Source organism: Pinus tabuliformis, chromosome 1_2, assembly GCF_031772625.1.
Source record: "Pinus tabuliformis cultivar Carrire ecotype Pingquan chromosome 1_2, CPIR1, whole genome shotgun sequence".
Lineage (NCBI taxonomy): Eukaryota > Viridiplantae > Streptophyta > Pinopsida > Pinales > Pinaceae > Pinus > Pinus tabuliformis.
This window is the reverse complement of record NC_142298.1, coordinates 814,118,137-814,135,146: the sequence shown is the minus strand read 5'-3', so window position 1 is coordinate 814,135,146 and position 17,010 is coordinate 814,118,137. Positions and strand designations below refer to the sequence as shown.

General features: G+C 35.6%; 1 non-coding gene across 1 annotated transcript; it reads left to right on the top strand.

Moving 5' to 3' along the window:
* Window positions 1–401: 401 nt before the first annotated feature.
* On the top strand, window positions 402–501 carry LOC149208388 (U6 spliceosomal RNA). The gene has a single exon (XR_016253205.1). It is a non-coding gene; the product is annotated as a U6 spliceosomal RNA (small nuclear RNA).
* Window positions 502–17,010: the final 16,509 nt, after the last annotated feature.

The following is a 17,010-nucleotide window of genomic DNA, read 5'->3' as shown; positions in this document are numbered from 1 at the left end:
CATTGTTTGGGATTGTTGGAAGGTTGGGCCATCTCATCATCATTTTGAATAAGAAAATGATTGAATTGCAAAAGGCCAAAAACAAAAAACTAATAATCTCATAGACTAAAAACTCGTAAACTATTAAACAAATAATTTATCACTAATAAATCTTTTTCTTTTTATTATAACAGTAAACACTATCAAAATTTTCATTTTCTTTTTCACAGAAATAATTTTATTAACCTTTTCAAAAAATAACTTTAGAGAACTCCAATAAAATTGAAATAATATAGAAAAAATTAACATGGCCTTGCTTAAAGATGATATGCATAAATTAAAAATGATACTCATAGTTTGAGAAATGTCCTTGATTATCCACCATTAAAAGGCCTTCCACACACAGCATACAAGAATAACTTTGGAGACCACTAATATAATAAAATTGGAATGATATAGAGAATATTAGCAGGGGGCTACGCAAGGATGATATGCATAAATTGAAAAATGCGCAAGGATGATATGCATAAATTGAAAAATGGTTTAAATTTTTCCAATCAGGAAGTTGTGGTTTAATTGTTAGGGAGAGATGTTATAGAAAAAAGTCCAATTCTAAACAAAACTATATATATCCAAAAGCTGTTTCAAACAGATTTCTTTAATTAATAATTAAAATACAAAAAAGCACTGCAGTACACACAATCTCCTCCATGGAGAGGCTGCAACATTTCCGCCATGAATTTCCTCGTGCAGCATTCATTCATTAGAATTTGCATAACATCTAACTCGGATGTTGAATTGACAGCGTTTAGTTTGGAGCATATGTACATAAGGCAGATCGTAGGGAAGTCCCACGTGCATAGATTCATATTTATAATTATAATTTTTAATGTTTTTATAATATATAGAGTGAAATTATTATATTTATAAAATATTTATTAGTTTTATATAATTTTTTTATATATTAAATGTATATTTAAAAATATTTTTATTTAAATATTATAAAAAAATAAAAAAAATTATTATTATTATTTTTTATATAATTATCCAAATTTATTATACAAAGAAATAATACAACTTAAACAATTTATTTCTTCTAAAGATTACACATTCCTTGTTAATGTGAAAGGGTGGGATACTTCCCTATTTTATTTATTATAAAAAAGAGAAACTCTATATTTCTGTATTTTATTTTATTTATATAATTATTTTATTTTATTTTTTATAATTAGTATAATTTTCCCGTTATGAAAGTGTATCTTTTATTTATATATTATAAAAGATATACTTAAATAATAATTTCAAAAATGTAAATTTTTGTATTTAAATTATGATTTCAAAAATGTAAATTTTATATTTGAATTATAATTTCAAAAATGTAAATTTTATATTTAAATTATTTAGTATAAAATTTTAATAAAATATAAAAATCAAAATTATGAACATAAGTTATATATAATTATTTAAATTATTTAATATATAAATTTAAATAAAATAATTATGTTAATGTGTAAAATTAAAAAATAGTATATGTAAATTAATTAAAAATACAATTGTTGTTTTAAAATTTATGATTGGAGAATAATGATACTTTGAAAACTATAAATCTCAATAAAAATCTATTATATAGATGTTTTTTTTTTTCATATAAATATATATATATTGAAATAGTTTAGGCCAATTCTTTTGAATGACTGCATATGTCAATATTGGTCTACTTCTCACTTCTTATTCCCGTTGAATTTCTCAATTCTTATCCCTCTTGAAAGAAGATTGGTTGATATCATGTGAACTTTTTGAAATAATGAGAAGTGTTTTTTGTCAATTTCTCACATAACTTCTTTGAAATAATGAGAAGTGTGATTAGTGTAGCTTGCATGCAAATAATAATATTGTAATTTTGTAAAGGATTTAGGGAGGAAAACCATGTTAGAATGTATTTAATGTCTTTATTTTTTGATCTAAAGAATATTGTAAATATCTGTTTTAGCAACAACGTCATAATATCTCAGATTGGATGCTTATGTGATTCATGATATAAGCCAAGATCTTCTCGAGAAATCACATAGAAAACTTAGGGTTGACACCTTTCGAACCTCTATCTATATCTATAGGTTCATCATGAGGGCAAGGATGAAGAGCAAGATCAATAGACCACTAATTTATACCAAAGATGCAACGGTAAATTTCCAATAGTCAAAAAAGGAATATAACTAAAAAGATATGTTAAGGGAGAAAAAACAATTTATTTATTAGCTATTTTTGAATTTAATTTTAATTTATTTAATTTCTATTTTCAATATATAGAAATTATTATAGATTTCCAATATTCTATTATATAATTTATTAAGATTCAAATGTATTATCAATTAAAATTATATTAATATGAATAATGATTAATTAAATTTTTTGTATCTATCTAATAAGAAAGGAAAATTATATAATAATAATATTATTAATAAAAACCAATAAATACAATGATAAAACAAAATTCAAAATAAAATCAAAACAAATAAAAGAAAAGAGAGATCCTAGAACTGAACACACACCAACCAAGAAAGGAGAAGGAAACAAAGGAGGGGAGAAAAACCCAAGGGGTTAAGAACAAAGAGAAGGGACCCACGAGCTGCTTAACTTCCATCCATCGTCCCTATTAAGAGTCTTACTTCTCTTTTCAATCTCGATGGCTTCTCTTAATTTTCGGTGATGGAAATGATCAACCCTCGTGAGGACCTTAGAATCCTCTAAGCAAATATGGTGTTTCATTAATTCAGCATGTTCCCCTAGAATAGAGGAGCGAGTCCTACAGTGTCTAAGATCCACTACGTGCTCCTGAATCCTTTGAGAAATGGAACGACCAATCTCTCCAATGTAAGGGGTTCCACAAGAACATGGAATTAAATATCCTTCATGCTTTTTGGATCAATAGGGTCTTTGGCGGATCTTAAAGAGCCAAGAATGGATTTTAAAGGTCTAAAGGTGGAGCCAACCTTTTGTTTCCTCAGAATCCTAGCAATCTTGTCAGTCGTCCCCTGGATAAAGGGAAGCTGGACACTAGAGGCCACCTCAACTTCTTTCTTAATTCTAGGTCCCTTACTAGCTTTTAAAAAGGCTTAGAAACCTTGGAACTTATTATAATTTTTCTTCTTGAAGACATTTAAGAGATAGGTTTTCTCATCAGCCCGATGGTCTTCATCAGAAACCCTTAAAGCCCTAGTAGCTAGAGTGTTGAGAACCCCTAGTTTCTGGGCTGGAAAGTGATGAGATTTAGCATGAAGATACTGTTCAGTGTGGGTTTTCTTATGAAAAACCTGGTGGGAGAAAAAACCATCATCTTTCTTTGAGATAAGCACATCAAGGAAGGGTAAGCTTCCATTAACCTCACATTCCATGGTAAATTTAATGGAACCAGATTGATTATTGAGATGCTCGAAAAAAGATACCAATTTTTCCTGACCATGGGACCATAAATTGAAGGTATCATCAACAAATCAAGGCCAACAACAAGGAGGAAAGAGATCCCTTGAAATAGTAGAAAGTGCATATGAATTCCTTGAGTAGACAATTGAAATAGCAGAAAGTGAAAATAAATCCCTTGAGCATACAATAAACTCCTAGCAAAGGTTGTTAAAAGAAGAAAATCTAAAGCCAATTCTTTCCTATAAAGCCGATTGGATTTTCTTTTTAAATGGTTTTTTTGCTGCTGTCCGGTTAATTTGTTGACGACATAAAGGGCTGGTTGTGAAACACCACGATGATTCTTTGGGTGTTATAATTTAGGATGTCATTCATTCTCCATAAAAAAAACTAAATCAACTTTAGATAATCTGCCCAACTTTTTTGTCACCACCTATTCATAAGCACTGCCAAGTTGAAAGAGCCCAGATATCATGGCATTGAATTTTGTTACAAACATTGTGTTTTCAAAGAGAAGACATGGAACCATGAAAGGGAACGATCTTGGTGTAGGAAGTATATTAAAGAATGAAATGATAATAACCACATAGCATATGACCCAAGATAGCAATTAAGTTTCTGGAAAAAACATAGTTATGGGAAGGATGATGCAAAAAAGAGTGAATTTCACCACCCATTCATAGGCACTGCCATTAAAGCAACTAAACCAACTTCAAATGATCTGTCCAACTTTTTTGTCACCACCCATTCATAAGCACTGCCAAGTTGAAAGAGCTGAGATATCATGGCATTGAATTTTGTTACAGACATTGTGTTTTCAAAGACAAGATATGGAACAATGAAGGGAACAATCTATTAAAATAGAAACAAGAAATTCCAATTTAATTTGTCCTTGAATTAAATTGTAATTCTATTCTCATAGCAAATTGTAAAAATTAATTAAGTTAAATTGACTTAATTGACTTAGGAAATTCGATTTGGAAGTCTATCTAGATTCATGTAGAGTGATCCCTAAATTTTAGGGGCTTAGGTTGAGTTCTTTTGAGTTGTAATTAGATAACTCGGTCTAACTGAGTTATAGTCAGTTAAACTAGTTCTAACTGTTGGAGGAACTAGTACAGGTCTAGTAGTGGAGTAGTGCACTAGTGCATCACCAGTACCACACCAATTAACTAAAGTTTCACTCATAAATAACTCACGCATGTTAATTTAGAGGAAGAACCAGTTGAGATTAGAGTTTAGGGACAATGTACTATCCATTGTATAATTTTCCGAGTTGTATAGATGGTGCATGCAATCAGTTGAGGACCTATTTTTGGATTGCGTAGTTATGGAGAGTGGATTTCCCAATTAAATATGGGCTAATTCCTCTAGGGATTGAGCAAGGAAGTAGGGGATTTACATGCAACATAATTTTCTAAGTGTTGGCTTGAGATGGCTTGTGAGGTAGAGAGATAGTTTGTACTAGTGCAAGAATTGTTTAGGACGAACAAGTGTTGCATTTTCTTCTCAAATATTTTGGTTAATGTAATACAGATAGTCAGAATTTTCAGCATTTTCTTTCCCTAGAGAAATATTGTGTTATGTGCGATTGATATTATTCCTTTCTTGCTTATTGTTTTCATCGATCAATTTTGGTTTTCGCTGAAGAGTAGAGTAGATTCTTGTCCTGTGTTTTAGCATATCACATAAATTGTTGAATCTACATGTAAAAATCTACATGGTATCAGAGCTGAAGACAATATAAAAGAGGAGAATTCAAGTTTGTTGTGCAGGTGAAAATTAAATTTTCAAGTTCATACTTCAGAGAAGCAATATGTCATTCTACGGTTTGCGACTTGAGTATGCCTTGGAGGGAAACTCTGTTGGGTCCCTATAATGCTAGTGATTACCCCATTACTATTGTAGTTGCATCCCTTATTAATATTGTTGTGCCCCTATTATCCCCATATTGTTATTATTGTGCCCCATAGAATCCCTCTATTGTTATTTTTGTGGCTTTATATTTTTATTGTTAGGTCAGCTGGGTTATATTGTGACTCTTTAGACTTCTATATATAGAAAGGAGGTTTTGTCATTTGAATCATCCAAGAATTGTTCATTTATGTAATGTAAAGGAGGTTTCCCCCTCGAAGAGGCTGAATTCTAAGGCGTTGATCTATCTTTTCTATCTTTTCTTGAGCTGGTTTCATAACATTTGGTATCAGAGCTTTGGATTCTAGGGTTTTGCTGCTCCAAATAGGTCATCGTGGAATTTTCACTATAACTTATTTTCTGCGACGTTTCAGAAGTTAAAAAAAAAAAACCATTTGAGAAGACATTGCGCTGAACCTCGGATCTTAATTTCAGAGCTTTTCGCGCTATATTTGCGGAGATATGATCTGAGGAAGTTGGTATTTTTGTAGACTCTTGAATTACATTCCAAACAGGTGACCTGGGGAAAATCGTCATAACTTTCTCTCTGAGCATCGGATTGAAATTTCGTAAGAAGTTATAGAAAGAGGACAGACTGTAGTTTCTTTTAGATATTTTTCAGAGCCAAAGGTCAAAACAGTGACTCGTGGCACGTCGTACAAGTTCGCTCTACTGAACTAGTCTATAATCAAGTCACTGTGGGAGATTTCGCATAACGCTTCCTTGGAGAATCCAAATTGGGTCAAACTGGTGGCCTTGGAAAGAGGACACAGAGGGCCACTGTAGGTTGCAATTTCAGAAATAGATGATCAGAAAATACAGAGATACATCAGAGGCAATATCGAGCTCCTACAAAGTGAAAAAAGGTGTGTAGATTTTTTTTTTAAGCTTGGTTTCAAAATTTATTTTGAAGGAATTCAAAGGGCATAGTAGAGCATTATTATCAGTAACTGATGCCCCGAGGAAAGAAAATGCAAACACCTAGTAAGAAACCTAAAGGCTCTAGCATGACTCACGAAGAAGAGGAAGAAATGCTACATGATATATCAAAATTACAAGAACAAGTGCAACAAATGTCACTCTCACAAAAGCTAACAGAAGCTAAGATAAATGGCGTGGAATCTAAGATAAAGGGCGTGGAAGCTAAGATGGACGATTTGAAGATAGATTTGAAGAGAGACATGGCAGATTTGAAGACAGATTTGACAAATTTTCTACAAGAAATACTTACTAATGGTGAAAAGGTAGTAAAAGAAACTCATGATGCGAACAAAAGAAATGTTAATCATGATTTCTTAGACTCTAATGTGGGATCGAAGACCCACCATATTCCAAAAATTGATATGATGAAGTTTGATGGCAAGGATCTCGCAACATGGATATTACAAATGGAGCAATTTTTCGATCTCAATAATGTGCAAAACACACAAAAGGTACGTATTGCAACTTTATATTTGGAACCAAATCAGTTTGTATGGTATCAATGGCTTTGCTCTCGTAAACAAATTATCACTTGGGCAATTTTTACGGAAGAATTGATAGCACATTATGAGGATACAAAAAGCAACACTTTTTTTAGCCAATTGATAAGTCTCAAACAAAAGGGTTCAATAATGGAGCACATTGAGGAGTTCTAAAAATTGAACATAAGGGTAAAAAATATTCCAGAGGAGCATAGGATTGATGTGTTCATAGGGACTTTAATGGATAATATCCAACATGATGTTTGCCTTTGGGAACCTGATTCATTAGAGAAGGCATTCAGGTTAGCAAGAAAAATGGAAAGCAAGATTATGGCAACCAGGAAGCATACCACTCACAAAGGTCTCCCACCTATTCGTGATCATGATCATGCTATTAATTTGATTCCAGGAAGTGTTCCTCCAAACATCAGGCCGTACAGATATCCCTATGCCCAAAAGAGTGAAATTGAACGTATGGTTGCAAAAAAGCTAAAGGCTGGTATAATTCAACCGAGTCAAAGTTCTTTCTCTGCTCTAGTAGTATTAGTGCACAAGAAGGATGGATCATGGCGCATGTGTCCGGATTATAGGGAGCTCAACAAGCTCACTATTAAAGATAAGTTTCCCATTCCCGTCATTGATGAATTACTGGATGAATTGCATGGATCAATTTACTTCACCAAGTTGGATCTTCATTCAGGATATCATCAAATTAGAATGAAGACTGAAGACATTCCGAAAACAACATTTAGAACTCATGAGGGTCATTATGAATTTTTGGTCATGCCTTTTGGCCTTACCAATGCACCTTCAACATTTCAAGGTTTGATGAATTCCATTTTCAAACCATTCCTTAGAAAATTTGTGTTAGTATTTTTTGATGATATACTAATCTACAACAAGTCTTGGAAGGATCATGTTGAACATGTTGACAGGGTGCTACAACTATTGGAGGAGAAACAATTATATGCAAAAAGATCCAAATGTTTCTTTGGAGTACAAGAGGTGGAATATCTGGGTCATATTGTATCTCATGAAGGAGTTAAGGTAGACCCTAGCAAAATTAGAGCCATTAAGGAATTGAAAATCCCCACATCCATAAAGCATCTGCGAGGATTTCTCGGGTTGACAGGGTATTATCGCAAGTTTGTTAAGAATTATGGGAGAATAGAAGCACCTCTAACAACATTATTGAAGAAAGATGCATTTTCATGGACTCCAGAAGCAACAAAGGCCTTCGAACATCTTAAAGAGGCAATGTGCCAAGCACCGGTCTTAGCTACACCGGACTTCACAAAAACCTTTATTGTGGAATGTGATGCTTCAGGAAATGGAATTGGTGCTGTTTTAATGCAAGATGAAAGACCCATTGCTTTTGAAAGTCGTCCAATCAAGGGAAAGTTTTTACACAAAGCTATTTATGAGAAGGAAATGTTGGCAATACTCCATGCACTTAAGAAATGGCGACCCTACCTAATGGGAAGACACTTCAAGGTAAAAACGGAACATGATAGCCTTAAATACTTTTTAGAACAAAGATTATCCTCTGAAGGGCAACAGAAGTGGGTCACAAAGATGTTGGGTTATGAATTTGAAATCATCTACAAAAAAGGGAAGCAAAATGTAGTGGCAGATACACTCTCAAGAAAGGATGAGGATGTGGAAGCATTGTTGTGCGCCATTTCTATTATCCAACCAGATTGGATAAACGAAGCAAGGGAGGAATGGAAGAATGACGAAGAAGTGTGGGCACTTATTCGAAAGTTACAACAAGATTCCAGTACGTCTGATACATTTAGCTGGCAAAATGATTCTTTATGGTACAAAGATCGCTTATACCTCTATAAGAATTCCCAACTAAAACAAAAGATTCTTATGGAATTGCACACTTCTCCCTTAGGAGGGCACTCAGGATTTTTAAAAACTTACCACAGGGTTAAGAAGGAATTTTTTTGGGATGGCCTTAAATCGGATATTCAAAAATTGTGGTGGAATGTTTGGTTTGCCAACAAAATAAAGTTGAAACAATTAAGACACCGGGTCTATTACAACCTTTATCCATTCCAAGCCAACGTTGGATGAGGTTTCAATGGATTTTATCACAGGTTTACCCAAGTATGAGGGAAAGAGTGTCATCATGGTGGTAGTTGACAGACTTACCAAGTATGCACACTTTTGTGCATTATCACATCCATTTAAAGCTAGTACAGTTTCTACCGCATTTATGGAAAAAATTCAAAAGCTACATGGAAACCCAAAGATTATTGTAAGTGACAGAGATCCCATTTTCACTGGAAATTTTTGGACATAATTATTTTCTTGTCTTGGTACTCAGTTAGCTCATAGCTCATTTTATCATCCTCAATCTGATGGGCAAACTGAGATAGTAAACAAATGTTTGGAAGGATATCTTCGTTGCTTTGTATCTGATAAACAGACACAATGGGTCAAATGGTTGCCTCTGGCTGAATGGTGGTATACCACTTCCTTCCATAGAACAACAAAAATGACCCCATTTATGGCACTTTATGGATATCAGCCACCATCCATCACATCATATTTAAGAGAAAATTATAAAGTTCAAGCAGTGGAACATCACATCAAACATCAACAACAAGTCCTCCAACTCTTAAAGGATAACCTCGTGTTGGCACATAATAGAATGAAACAACAGGCAGATCAACATCGCAGCGAAAGAAGTTTTGATGTAGGTGATTGGGTATTCCTACGGCTACAACCATATAAGAAAATTTCCCTCAAGCAAGCTAAGAAGGATAATAAATTATCACCAAAGTATTATGGTCCGTACAAGGTGTTGCAAAAGATTGGTACTATGGCATACAAATTGGAGCTTCCTGCAGCTTCTCGATTGCACCCAGTTTTCCATGTTTCATGTTTAAAGAAGGTTATAGGCGACGAGCTCCCAGTTCAAACAATATTGCCAGAAATTGACGAGGAAGGAAAAATTATATTGGAACCGGAAGCAGTCACTGAAACAAGAACTCGACAGCTATGAAATCGATCAATTTCGGAGTATCTTATCAAGTGGAATAACTTATTCGTTGAAGATTCCACATGGGAGGATGAGAATTTTATACAGAAGCATCCATAACTACTCAAGCGTTGAGGACAACACTTTTTTGAAGGAGAGAGGCATGTTGGATCCCTATAATACTAGTGATTACCCCATTACTATTGTAGTTGCATCCCTTATTAATATTGTTGTGCCCCCATTATCCCCATATTGTTATTACTATGCCCCATAGAATCCCTCTATTGTTATTTTTGTGGCTTTATATTATTATTGTTACGTCGGCTGGGTTATATTGTGACTCCTTAGACTCCTATATATAGAAAGGAGGTTTTGTCATTTGAATCATCCAAGAATTGTTCATTTATGTAATGTAAAGGAGGTTGCCCCCTCGAAGAGGCTGAATTCTAAGGCGTTGATCTATCTTTTCTATCTTTTCTTGAGCTGGTATCATAACAAACTCGAATTACATAGCTTGGAAGGATAGGATGGAGGTAGTTCTAGAAGGCAATGGCCTTAAGGAATTCGTAGATCGTGACATTCCTAAGCCTCGAACATCGGATGCTTCTGGCTGAATGGAGAAAGTGTGTGGCAAAAGCAAGAAGAATTATCCTGGAAGGATTTCAAGACCACATTGTCTCGAGTCTCCATGGTAAGGATACTCCATACTCAATGTGGAGGGAATTGGCAGACCCGTTTCAAAATAACAGTGACCATAGGAAGTTGGCACTGAAGGAAAAACTCAGAAATATCAAGACGGAAAAGGTGACTCAATTCTGAAGTACTTGACCACATTCACCCATTGTCGGGATGAGTTTGGAATTGTTGGTATTACTATTTCCGAAGACGATATGGCGAGGCTATCTCTTCTAAGACTTCCCAAGGGCTGGCATAGTTACCAAGACTCAGTTAATGGGAGGGAGAAGCTACCAGATTGGGAACGATTGTGGTCAGATTTGGTACAAAAAGAGATTCGGAGGAACACTAAAGCATTAGGGGATTTTTGAGGTCTAAAATGGTCCTCCCAAGGAAATTATAAAATAATAGTGCAAATAATAAAATAAGATTAGATTACATCATTAAATTTTAGAGGGAAAAAGAAAAAACTAATTTTTCAACTTATTTCCCTATGGGTTTACTCAAATTTCGAGTGGAAACACTCGTTGGATGCATAATTTGATTCATCATCCAAGGAGTACCCATGTTGCATACTTTTGATGAACCCTACTACACGAAAAATGAGAAATACATGAAAAATGTGTTTGCAATCACGCTTTTTCATGTATTTCTCATTTTTCGTGTAGTAGGGTCCATAAAAAATATGGAACATGGGTACTCCTTGGATGAGGAATCAAATTTTGCATCCAACGAGTACTCCCGCTCAAAATTTGAGTAAAACCTTAGAGAGATAAGTTGAAAATACGAGTTGAAAAAGTAGTATTATTATTTTATTATTTTTTAATCTTTTTGCTTTTCTACTCCAAAAATGGTGAATCATCCCCCATGGTTGACATCATCATCTTGAATCCTATTGGTTCCTATAAATTTTATTTTGGTTGTACATTTTTCTTAGGAGGCCCATTTTAGACCTCAAAAATCCCCTAATGGACGGATCCTCATCAAAGATTGATGATGAGGAGAATTGTCCCTTAGTGGGTAAGGTAAAGAAAGGGAAGGGGAAGGCATCCCGTTCGAAATCAGATTATTGTCATGGAGGCAAGAAGAAGGACATGTCGAAATTCAAGTGCTTTCACTATCATGAGCTGGAAAATTTCGCCACAAAGTGTCCTCTCAAGAAGATCAATAAGAAGCCCTCAGGAGGAGAGGTAGGTGAGGATCTTGCCTCACAATTCGAACTGGACTTTACCCTCATCGCATGTATGGTGTCGTTGATGATGGCTAGTGTATGGTACTTGGATAGTGGAGCTTCTTTCCACATGACTAGTAACAAAGAGCTCTTTAATAACTTGGAGGAGAAGGATCTCCAGATGCATATCGAGATGGGTGATGATGTGAGGTACAGTGCTACTGGGCTTGGTACAATCACCTTTCAGAGGGAGTCAGGTGCTCCCCTCACTTTGTGAGATGTTATGTATGTTCCTGGGTTGAAGAAGAACTTGGTATCTATTGCCATGTTGGAGGATAGAGACTATGACGAGATATTTAGTAACGGAAAGGCGTTCCTTCATCACATAACCATGAAACAGGTAAAGAGAATAGGGGTTTGAGTGAAGAATCTACAAGTTGGAGGTAGAAGATTGTGTTGGCTTGAGCACAAATGCAGAGAAGGTGCAGAGAAGAGACATCAGTGAGTTGTGGCACAGGAGGTTGGGTCACTTGCATCATGGTGCTTTGAAAATCATGCAGAAAATTTCTACCAGTCTTCCCAAAGGTACACTAGAGCAGTTTGACACATGCAAAGGGTGTACTTTGGGAAAACACACAAAATCTTCCTTTCATGACAAAGACAGTCGAGCACATGTTATCCTCAATCGAATCCATTTAGATGTGTGTAGACCGTTCTCGACAACATCCACGACCAAGCACAAGTATTATGTTATATTTTTTGATGATTTTTCTCGTAAATGTTGGATCTTCTTCATGCAGAAGAAAGATCATACTTTTGCAAAGTTTTGTGAATTTAAAGCATTGGTTGAGAAAGATACTGGCAAGAAGGTTAAAGCTCTCAGGAGTGATAATGGTGGAGAGTATGTGTCAAATGAGTTTAAAAACTTCTGTGCGGCAGAAGGCATTTGATGAGAGTTGATAACACCTCATAACCCACAATAAAATGGGGTGGCTAAAAGGAAAAACAGAAGCATAATATGGGTAGCACGAACAATGTTGCATGATCAGGGCCTACCACTACACTTGTGGGCTGAGGTATGAAACATAGTTGTTTATTTGTATAATAGAAGTCCTCATTGAATTCTTGGGATGAGTACACCAGAAGAGGATTTTTCAGGGAAGAGACCAAATGTGGGTCACTTCAGGATTTTTGGTTCATCAGTCTACTACCATGTAACCAAAGATTCACAGAAGAAGCTTGAGCCAACAATAGAGTTGAGGATCTTTGTGGGGTACACTGATACACCTCAAAACTATCAGGTGTACCTGTCGACCAACATGATGACAGTGGTTCGCAGGGATGTAAAATTCGATGAAGATAAGGCCATGAGATGTTCCCTTGAGAGGGAGCTTCAACTACATGTAGTTGAGGAGCTTTTAGCTCCTAAGGAGGAACCTCAGGTTGATGTGGAGCAACCACATGCAGAGGATTAGGGAGTGGAGACACCCAGTCATGTAGAGTCTTCCAGAGATGGGAGAAAGAGCACCCGAGAGGTTTCCATATTATTGCACAATGCTAGAGAGAATGTGGGATCACCGACATCACAGTGTAAGTAGAGGAGGTCACCAGAGAGGTACACTGGATACATGGCTCTTATGAGCGGATGTGTTGAGACTGAACCATCCTCTTTTGAGGAAGCAATGCAACAACTGGTTTGGGTTGATGCCATGGTTGAGGAATATGACTCTATTGTCAGGAACAATGTTTGGGATGTGGTCCCAAAACCGACAAACAAGTCAGTGTTGAGTTCCTAATGGCTTTACAAAGTAAAGCAAGCAACGAATGGTAGTGTGGAGAAATACAAGGCCAAGTTTGTGGCCCAAGGATTTTTTTCAGGTGGAGGGGATTGATTACGATGAGACCTTTGCTCCTGTTGCAAGGTACTCATCAATTAGATCCATTTTGGCACTGCCAGTGCAGATGGGATGGAAGATACATCAGATGGATGTAAAGACAACCTTCCTCAATGGCATGATTGAGGAAGAGGTGTATATTGATCATCCTGAAGGTTTTGAGACCTTCATCCAAGAGTCACATGTGTGCTGACTCAAGCGAGCATTGTATGGGCTGAAACAAGCACCCTGTGCTTAGTACACGAGGATCAATAGCTACTTCACCGGGTTGGGCTTCACCATAAGTGAAGCAGATGCGAACCTTTACCATATTGTGGTTGAAGGTAAATTGTTGAGTATTGTTTTATATGTCGACGATTTGATTTTGACATGTGATGATAAGTTGATCAAGTCTTGCAAAGAGGGTCTTGCAAGAGAGTTCACAATGAAGGCCTTGGGGCTCATGCACTACTTTTTGGGCATGGAAGTATGGGAAGGTGATGAGGAAATTTTTGTCTCTCAGGGTAAGTATGCTAACGAGATACTCAAAATGTTTCACATGGAGAGCAGTAAACCCATGGAGACTCCTCTAGCAGGTAACTGGAGGAAGGAGGATGCTACTTTCGGTGAAGTAATGGAAGCTAATATTTACAGGAAGCTTGTGGGTTCACTCATGTATTTGGTGAACACACGAATGGACATGTGCTTTGCAGTTAACCAACTTAGTCAAGCGATGGTTAAGACGAACAAGATGTATTGGAAGGCAACCAAGCATGTGTTGAGATACCTCAGAGGCACTACTCAGTATGGTTTATGGTAGAGACAGACAGAGGGAGTGAAGCTTGAAGGCTTCACTGATGCAGATTAGGAAGGGAGTCCATCCGACATGAAGATCACATTAGGAGGGATCTTCAGTATTGGGTCAACAATTGTTTCTTGCTACAACAGGAAATAGATATCAGTTGCACTTAGTTCAACAGAGGCAGAGTAGCTAATAATCCCTTTCTTGTTGAGAGGGAGTGTTAAAAATAGCAACAAGATATTCCAATTTAATTTGTCCTTGAATTAAATTGCGAATGAATTTGTAATTCTATTCTCATAACAACTTATAATAGTTAATTAAATTAAATTGACTTAATTGACCTAGAAAATTCGAGTTGGAAGTCTATCTAGAGTCATGTAGAGTGATCCATAAATTTTAGGGGCCCGGGTAGAGTTCTTTTGAGTTGTAATTAGATAACTCAGTCTAACTGAGTTATAGTCAGTTAAAATGGTTCTAACTGTTGGAGGAACTAGTAGAGGTCTAGTAGTGGAGTAGTGCACTAGTGCATCACTAGTACCACACCAGTTAAATGAATATTCACTCATAAATAACTCATGCATGTCAGTTCAGAGGAAGAGCCAGTTGAGATTAGAGTTTAGAGACACTGTACTATCCATTGTATAATTTTCCGAGTTGTACATATGGTTCATGCAATCAGTTAAGGACCTATGTTTGGATTGCATAGTTATGGAGTGTGGATTTCCCAATTAAATATGGGTTAATTCCTCTATGGATTGCACAAGGAATTAGGGGCTTGGCATGCATCATAATTGGCTAAGTGTTGGCTTGAGCTTGCTTGTAAGGCAGACATATAGATTGTACTAGTGTAAGAATTGTTCATGACGATCAAGCATTGTATTTTCTTTTCAGATCTTTTGGTTAATGCAATATAGATAGTCAGGGTTTTTAAAATTTTCTTTCCCCAGAGAAATATTGTGTTATGTGCGATTGATATTCTTCCTTTTCTGCTTATGGTTTTCAATTATCAAGTTTGGTTTTCACTGAAGAGTAGAGTAGATTCTTGTCTTGTGTTTTAGCATACCACATAAGCTGTTGAATCTACAAGTAAAAATATACACAATCTTGGTGCAGGAAGTATATTAAATAATGACATGATAGAAGGTGCATAGCATATGATCCAAGATGGAAATGGAGCTTCTATCAAAAACATATTCATGTGAAGGATGATGCAAAAAAGAGTGAATGAATAGAAGGGGAGAATTAGATTTCACAAAAAAATAAAAGGAATATTAATTTGGCCTTCTTTGAGAAACCAATATGTAGACATAACAGGAAAAGAGAAAAGAGTTGAAAACAAGAAACAAGAGGAAAACTCATTCAACAAAGTTAAAAATCAGAATACATAATTTACAAGAACTTCACCACATAAATAACCAATAAATAAGATTGCAAAAAGCACTTCCTTAATGTTTTATTTTTCCTAAAATCATGTATTATGGACTAAGACCGACCTCCTTAGAATGGATTATGTTTGGTAGACACAAACTAAATAACTACATTGGACCCAAGTTGTCATCTCCAATGACCACCTCACCGAAGTAGCTGTTCTGCAATGTTGGCCAAGAGCCAACTCCAGGGAACAAGAAGCCATGATACCTTTGTTAACAAATGCTCCAATATCTTCATCCTTCTTGGTAGAATAAGTGAGTTGGCTATAAAAGAATTGCTAACGGCTACTCCAATATCCCCACCCCCCTTGGCAGAATAAAGTTGGCCATAAAATACATTTGAGATCGAGTTTGGCTGAGATAAAGAAGTATGGAAAGTAATGTTGAGATAAACACTGACATGCAATGCTCAGGATTTGTAGTCGAACATTCAACTATTTTAGCTATATAATCAAGCCACGGATGCCCAACATATTGCCAATTTCTATGTTGTTTGTTGATAACGATTAAAAATGAAGCATTTTAAAGGTTTACCCTTTTCAAGGATAGAACCATGATGGATCGCAACAATCATATCAACATTTCTAATAGTAGTAGATGATGTGCAACAATAATTGTTGTTCTATTTATCATAATTCTATCTAGAGCTTCTTGAATCATTCTTTCTGACTCTACATCTAAGGCACTAGTAGCTCCATCAAGGAGGAGAATTCAAGGATATTTTAAGATATCCCTCACAATTGCAATCCTTTGCTTTTGTCCTCCAGATAATTGGGTACCATGCTTTCCTACCATTGTATCAAAACCTTGGAATAAAAACCACAAATTTCAACATATACAAAATCCATGTGCAAAAGAAATGTATTTCACAATGAGGAACATTAACAATTGTGAATAATCAAGATCTATTAATACAAACTTGAGGCATCTTGGTAATAACTTTTTCTGCATTAGCAAGCTTTGCAATAACCTGTATTTCTTTCAGTGTAGCTCCATCTTTATCATATACAATATTATACTTAATAGTGGTTGAAAATATGATGGGTTCTTGACTTACAAGTCCAATTTTTTCTTTATCCACTTAAGTTGAAAGTGTTTGATATTGACACTATCTATAAGCACTTTACCAACTTGTGGATCATAAAATCTCTCTGTAAGACTTAAAACTGTGGAATTTCCACTTCCACTCTCTCCAACTAAAGTTGCAGTGGCACCTCTAGATATTTCCAATGAGAAGCCTTGTTGGATACCCAAAGTGTCCATCTTTAAGCTTAATATCACCCTGAATATCCT